Here is an 8,013-nt window from a genome sequence, read left to right as displayed (position 1 = left end):
AGAGATGCGTAACACCCTATGTCCTGATGAGAATTCGGCTGTGGTTACAAGAGGGTCTCTGGGTTGAAGGCACAGAGAGTTTACGTGGGTGGCTAAGTAGGATAGGGTCGATCGTTCTGAAGGGGTGCCCCCTAGGCCTTATATACTCGACCGTGGGGCAGTACACGTGGGTAAGATAACAACAAGTAGCTAAAAGATAGTGAACCTCTTGAGATTATCCCTACGTAACCCTCGCCGACTTATCCTCGCATGGCTTCGTTGCATGGAGACTCCAGCGCGGGAAAGTCGGATCTCTGTTGCAGCCATTCGCTCGACGCTGTGGGCCGTCCGGGTTTGCACCAATCCAGCCTCATGTCGTTCTGCATTGCCGGTTGTTTCTCCCCAGGCCAACGAAAGAATGACCTTACGATTTATTAGGCCCTTGGGCCTTTCGTGAGGTCCTTTACTCTTTTAGTGGACCCGGGGGATATCTATCTCCCACAGACATCATCACAAATTGCTCAAAATAATAGCGAAAATAGTACTTTATTACATCAAGATGTCCAAAACATCCACAGAGTCATTAACTTAACATAGTCAATATCATAATCAAAGTGCGAATTACGAAACGTTGAAAGATAAGGCCTTCACAAGCAGCTGACTGGGGGTTTGCCACTAATCACGACTAGAACTCATCGAAGTCCCGAAACTCTTGAAAGTCCTCCATGTTGCCTTTATCTTCACCTGAGCACTGATTACAGTGGGGACAACCTGGGGTTGGGTGGTTTTTAAAGCCAGGGTGAGTACACATCAACGTACTCAGCAAATGTCCCGTTTGGTTAAAGTGGACTAGCTGTATGTGGGATTAAGCTTAAAGCAGTTGCTTTTAGTTGGTCGGGTATTTAGTACTAGTAGAAAAGCCAAGTTTTAGTAATAAATCCAAGTTATTACTCAAAAGTACTACCTTCAAGAGGGAATACCAGAAACCACTGTTATAATCATCACCAGTTACCATAATCATAAAAGTATCCAAAGTTACTCTAATCAAAGAGGATCCCAAGGCTGCTCTTAACCGTAAGCACAACTGATATACCAGTTCTAACACTCTGTAGAGGTTGCACACTTTACCCACGAGTCGTGATCCCTCCTAGCCTAGGTTGTACAAACCTGATCTTCACTACCGAGGTGAATTGCTAGGGATTCACTATGTAGCCTTTACAAAGATTCCCCTGGTGTGCAGTTACTCGTTAGGTTTCACCAGTCGTACAAACACAGTACTCCTCCCTAAGGTGGGTGACTAACAAAACCAAATCGAATGAACCTCGGCACCCACCCTTAGCAGAGTAAGCACTATGCCCCAGCCCCCATTGATGGCCCTATGGCAAAGCCAACTACACCCCGAAGTTCATCTAATTAATCAGCTAAGGGCGTCCCATTCCACCCTCATGGTTGTACTTTTATCCCGGTTGGTCTCTCAACGAACAGGTCCTTACAGAGAGGTACTCAGGAAATAACCTGAGTCCCCTAAAGTATCACAAGTTCATCATCATAATCAAGATAACATCATTGTATCATAAATGATCTCATCATGTTCATTGATTAAAGTAAAGCAATAGCATGAAGCTAACCATAATAACCCAAAAGGTAATAAAGGAGAAGGTACAAAGCTAGTCAATCCTTAGGTTTTAATTATGTAATGCGGGAAAACGAATTATAAAGTAAATAGGACATAATGGGTCAGAGAACACTTGCCTTCACCAGGTTGCTGCTCAGGGAAGTCTCCTGCAACACACTCGGAAACCTCAGACTGCTCGTTGTCTACGCAAAGCAATCATTCATTCAACACATTTGGGAAATGATAAAGGAACAATAAACCAAACATGTGCAACCAAATGAACATAAGTTTAATAGAAAAGTATAAACACAAAAGTGAGATCTAGGTTCTAGGGTAGACTAATACACGTAGTGGTTTGTGGTTCTCTAAGTACTGCCTATCTCAGTGGATCACATAACTTAACTATAGTTATCTTAATGAGCTACTAAAGTTATTCCAGGGGTGGGGTCATATATTGCCTGAGATTAATTTCACAAATTAACCCCTTAACTACTCATTAGTATTTTCCTTTTTTATTTTCTTTTTAATAAATAATCCATCACTTCAAATGAACCTATTGTCTAGTCATAAAATTCAGATATGCAAACAGTGGACCTATTTAAACAAATAGAGAATAATTTTATGAACATTTTGCAATTTGAACCACCCAATTTTGAGTTCATATGCAAAAGATATGAAATAAAAAAGTTTTGGAATTCAAAATACTAAATTAGACCTATTTCTGTGATTAAAATAAAGTCCAGGGGCTTCTCTGCAAGAAATCAGGGGCCTGAGCGCAAGAACACAGGAATGTTGTTTATTTTCTGAAAATCGAGGGTTCTTTTAACAAGTTCTCCAAATGAACGGGTATCGGGTGATCTCGGTCGCCCGATCACAGGTCAATGACTAGGATTAGATTTGAGCGCGAGCGCGCGCGGGGGCGCGCGGGTGAGCGCTAACAGGTGGGCCAGGGGGGTCAACGATTGGGAAGGGGAGATGGGTTGACCAGTCAAGCCCAGCGCTAGGGGGCACAGGCGACCAATAGATGGGACCTAGAGGCAGGGCACGTGCCTTAAGCGGTATCCGGAGATCCGAACCGTTGGGTTAGGATTGAGCGGTTAGGATTTGGCGCCCAGGGGCTAACCAGCGTGGCGGTCGGTGCTGCTTCGCCCGCGATGGTGAAGTCACCAGAGACGGGGCAGGAGCGGCCTCTAGGGGGTCTGGGGTCGCCGGGGTTGGCTGGAACTGATGGGGAGGGTCCAGCGAACTCACTGGTAGAACTCCAGCCGCCAGAACGGGACCGGAGGCGAGAGAACGGTGGAGGGGGTGCTCGAGGCGGATCGGGGTGATTCCAGCGAGGAATCTCGGCCGCGAGGACAGGGAATTGGGCGTGCTAAGGCTTGGGCTAGCTCTGGTGAGGGAAGGGGAACGCTATGGACCACAACCGAGGTTTAGGACGAGGCTAAATTGGCCAGACACCGCGTGTGCATGGCGAACTAGCATGGCCGAGCTCCGGCAAGGGCGAATTAACCACGGTAGGGCGGAATCAAGAGAAACCAAGCACAGAAGCGAGTTCCTCACCTCGGGACTGCACTTGGGAAGGCTTGGCGCGGTTCCTGGCGTCCTGGACGGCCAGTACATCGGGTGCGGGTCACCGGCGGGCTCTAGCGGCGGCGATAGAGCGTGAGAGAGGGTGAGCGTGGGGGAAATGAGGCAGGGGGACAGAGCGGGTGCGGGTGGGGCTCAAAAGGAGTTGGGGTGAGTGGGCAGCTATGTGGCCGGTCTTCTCGGTGTGCGTGCACATGTGGGTCAATGGCAGTTTGCGGGAAAGGTAGAGCTGATAGGGCTGGCCTACAACGCAGAGACATGGGCGCAGCGCGAGGGGAACGAGCAATGACGCTGACGGATAGGGCCCGCGGGACAGAAAGATAACGGGGTGCGCGCGCGAGGGGAATTGGCACCGACAGGTCGGCCCCATTGAGCAGAGGGAGAGGGGGAGCGGAGACACGCGTGCATGAGTCAGCACCGAATTGCAAGGTCCACCTGTCAGGGAGGGAGCGGGCACGCGCGCGGCTCGCTAGGCCGAGCTGGGCTGCTTTGGGCTGAATTGGTTTTTCCTTTTTCTTCTGAATTTCTAATTCCTTTTCTTTTTATTTTCTCTATGGAATTAAAATCAAATCAATCCACCATTCAAATTCAAATATTTCAAACATGTGCATCAACCAAAAATAAAGTTTAAGCTCAGCATGATGCAAACATTCATATCTCCCCTAGATTTTAATATTCCAAAGAAAATAATACATCTCTCCCATAATTAACCCAAAATCCTATTAAAGAGAATAGAAAAGAAAAAACTATAGAGGTGAGAAAAGGAGTAACACCTGAATTTGGTAGGTATTAGAGAAGAAATTTTATACCCCCAAATTTAGGGTATTACATGCCAACACAACCAAAACAAGCAAATATTTTAAATACCGAATGAAAATATGTAGTCTATTTGCTAGGATGCATGTGTATATGCAAGATTTATGTGATACCAAAGTGAAATACATGTCAATTATAACCCTTTGTTAAACATTCTTGCTTATGCAAAACTATCCCCATAACATGGAATTATGGACTTAAGCCTCCTCTAACTCTATAATCTACATCCTTCCTATTTTTTGATAAAAACCCAACATAGAATCACTTGAAAACATTTTTTAAAAAAATTAAAAAATGCCTTTTGTATTTGATATACTTTGGTTTGCTTTTGTCCTTGAATTTCTCCCCCTTTAGAATCAAACACCAAAAAGGAAGATATTTTAAATCATGTACAAAGGGTAAAAAATATGTGGCCTTTAAAAAAGATTTTCTCCCTTAGAGAAAGTTCTCCTCATTTGGTGACGTAATCTTCCCCAATGCAAAAAACGATATACTCCCCCTGTCAAAAAACTCTCCCTCTTTGGTAAACATTAATTTTAACAACATAAGACCCCCGGGAAATTTTGACATTTTGTTGCATAAACTAGACTCCCCCTTTTTCTATGCATATTTAGATGATAAAGGAAATTCTAGAGATATCAAAAGAAATTAAAATATATGCATAAATTGCAACATACGGGGTAAAAGAAATCAAGTTATTTTAGTCTATACAAATGGAGAAGTCATGTAAATGATATCAATAGAAAAATAATAGATTGAAAGATTAACTATGATACTGATTTGCAGTGACAGTGCATTGGCATTCTCTAGGGATTCCATTTTCCGTCAATGAGACTACTAGGCACATGATAGGCTTGGAAACAATGTTAGTCTCAAAGAAATCAAACTATAGAATAACCCCTAAAAGTTTGCATGCGAGTTTTGAATATTTGCAGGACACAAACACTTTGACTTTTAAGGTCAGAATACCACTTGAAAGGATAATGTCACAAAGACATTACCTATGGTGATACTTAGGGGAAAATTATCAATTATTTCAGCTTTTGGCATATATAATTCAAAACGATACCAATTGAAAATTCATGGTACTAAATTGTAAGATACTAATTGAAAAGCAATTGGAACAGAATTGAAAGATAAGCATGGGTATCAGTTATTCAGAAATTTGACTAAGCTATGTGTTGTTGTTTGTTTAACATTTTAAGCCATGTAGGTTTTTCTCCAAGGGTATGAATTAAACCGAGCAATCCTACCATGTGATTTGCCTAGTATATGGCGTTGTAGCAATCTTATTAACATGTATATGTGTTGGAGAGCTTGCTTGTTTTCTTTTTCTTATCTCCCATGGTCTTCGCCTTGCATTGGTAAGACTTGTGTACTTCCTTGTGGCATAACCAACTAACCACATTTTCTCCCTCATCTGGCTTCACTCCCGTAGTGGTGTTATCCTGATGAGGTTGGGTTTGTATGACTTTACATTTCTTATTGTACAATGCCATACCAAGGCAAGCCACTTCTTGCCTTAGTTCCTCATTTCCCTTGCAATTTCATCTAAGCATGTTTCCACAATAATACTCTCAACCAAGACTTGTTTGCAGGGGTTGTGGTTAATATCAATTAAATCCAAGTATGAAGTACAATCATCCTTTTTGATAATTTTAGTAGTTTCAATTTTAGGTGCTTCTGGTGTGGACCGATGCTTTATAGCTTTGTAGTTAGCTCATTGTTATGTATGATAAGAATTTCATTCTTCTTAGCAAGTTATCAATAGAATTTTTAGAATTAGCTAACTTAGCCTTAAGTTTTTCATTCTTTTTAATAAAGCTCTCATCGGTAGTTGAGGGTGGTGCATTTGATTCTAATTGCTCAATTTTAGTTCTTAGCTTTAACATTCAACTTTACAAAGGATTCAAAATTTTCTAGATTTTTTTGTAATTATTTTGTTAGCTAACCAATTTTGACTTAAGCAATTTTAATTACGTTTTTTGTTTAGTGCATACCTCCTCAAAAAAAATAACGGCATGTGCAAATTCATCTAAAGGGGGTCTTTCATCATCACTATCATAGATGAATCATTTGTGTTACCTCGTGCCATAAGGCATTTGTGAGATGATTGTGATGAAGAGCTATAATGGCCACAACTCTTTGTTGGGAGTTGTTGGTGGTTCTTATGCCAATTGTATTTTACTCCACAAGCACATAGAGACCGATTTTAGCCCTTCACTAGGAGTATTCTAGGTATCACATTTTCCAAAGGGGAGCGGCAGGCTAGAGATTAATTAACCAAACTCAAACTTGAATTGAAATGTAAACCTTGGTAAGTGTACGCACTAGTGATTAGACGGAGGTAAATACAATAAAAGTTTGGTGTATGTGGAGGAAACTAATATGGACCCTATGTTCCATAGTAAGGTAAAGTTGTCTAGGAGGTTACCAAGGAGTAAAGAACCAAACTATTACTTTTACTACTCTACGAAGGATTATTCACTGTTAACCAATTTCTTATCAACTTCAAGAAAGAACTTGCGTAGAGCAAAATTCTGCTCACCAAAGGGTTTCTATAAAAGAGGGGTGAAACATCTAAGGTAGGAAGCTATCACGTACAGGCCTATCAAACGATGAGGTCAGGATACATAGGCCACACTCCCATTGTCACCAAGAGGGGCTACCAACCATAATTGCATGGATATGATGTCACGTAATAATCATCACTAAAGCTCTATCTATATCCGAGGTTAAGAACTAGCCAGCCTAGCAACAAATACTAGTAGTGGCTTATAACACCAGCAAGCCAGACAAAACTTGATAAACAAAGACTAACTCAATCCTAAGGTTTGAATTAAAGTGCTCTTAGACTAGTAAAGGTAGAACAAAGTATACTTTAGTGTGATAACAAAGTAAAGTAGAGATAAAACTCACAATGACACACAAGATAACTGGATTCCACTTGATTGTTGATCATACAAGAGGAACTAACCTAAACTACTAAAATAAAAGAGGGGACTCTCTATGGTATTTATAGCCTTCCCAAGGCTGGGGGTATTTATAGTCATATAAGGTTGTTTAGGTGGGTAAGTTGGTTGAAGGAGGTGAGGTGGCAGGTTGGGAGACACTTCATGTGGTCGGCTAGCCAGGGAGGAGGCTAGCCAACCCTCCCATACACTCCATCTTGCATCGCATGGTGAATAGAGCTAACCAAGTCGGTTGAAGAACGGTTGATAGTTGGAGATCTCCAACGTTTGATCAAATTTGTGTTTTCTTCACCATCCTTGGATTCCAAGCCCATAGATTGCTAATGTGTCGTCTTCTAGCTTATGATCATGTCAACCATGTACAAATTGTGTTGCATTCCTTTGTTTTACATCTGTAAGACCAAAGGGGGGCATCAAGGTGTCCAAATAGCAAGAACCTAGCCCCCTTGGCTCATGAGGTTGGCAAGTCCCTTGTTGCATGTTTCTGCCATATTTTGTCACCTACATCCAAATATCTAAATACAACTTGTGGAACTCATTATTTGTCATGAAGTTTCTCTCATCCTTAGGATAGTTGAGGACAAGATCATGAAATAATGGCCAACACTTTCATAACTAAGACAAATGTTTCTGAGTGTTTCCAAACATTCTAAGTCATCACATTTGCTTCACCCAATCCTCCAACTCATTTTGTATCATTTCGTCGAACTTGTGCTTCTCTTGACATGTGGAACCTCAAGCTCTAGACCTTAGTAATCCTTCCACTACAATGAGTTCCAATACATTGTTGTGATCATCAAGAACCTTTCATAAACACTGGAATGACCCACAGTCCAATTCCTTCTTGATTTTCCACTTTTGGCCTTTTGATCAAAATCTGCACAATGAGTGAGCCCTTCCATGTTCTATCTTTGATACCATCTATTTGAACTTGTGACCAAATTTTTTCTCTTGAGCTAGCATAATATTGAGCCTTATGATTTGAACCATCCCATCACATATGAGTTAAGTTGATGGTTTCAAATCATGTCTTCTAATGTTGTG

Source organism: Zea mays, chromosome 10, assembly GCF_902167145.1.
Source record: "Zea mays cultivar B73 chromosome 10, Zm-B73-REFERENCE-NAM-5.0, whole genome shotgun sequence".
Classification (NCBI taxonomy): Eukaryota; Viridiplantae; Streptophyta; class Magnoliopsida; order Poales; family Poaceae; genus Zea; species Zea mays.
This window is presented reverse-complemented; position numbering follows the sequence as displayed.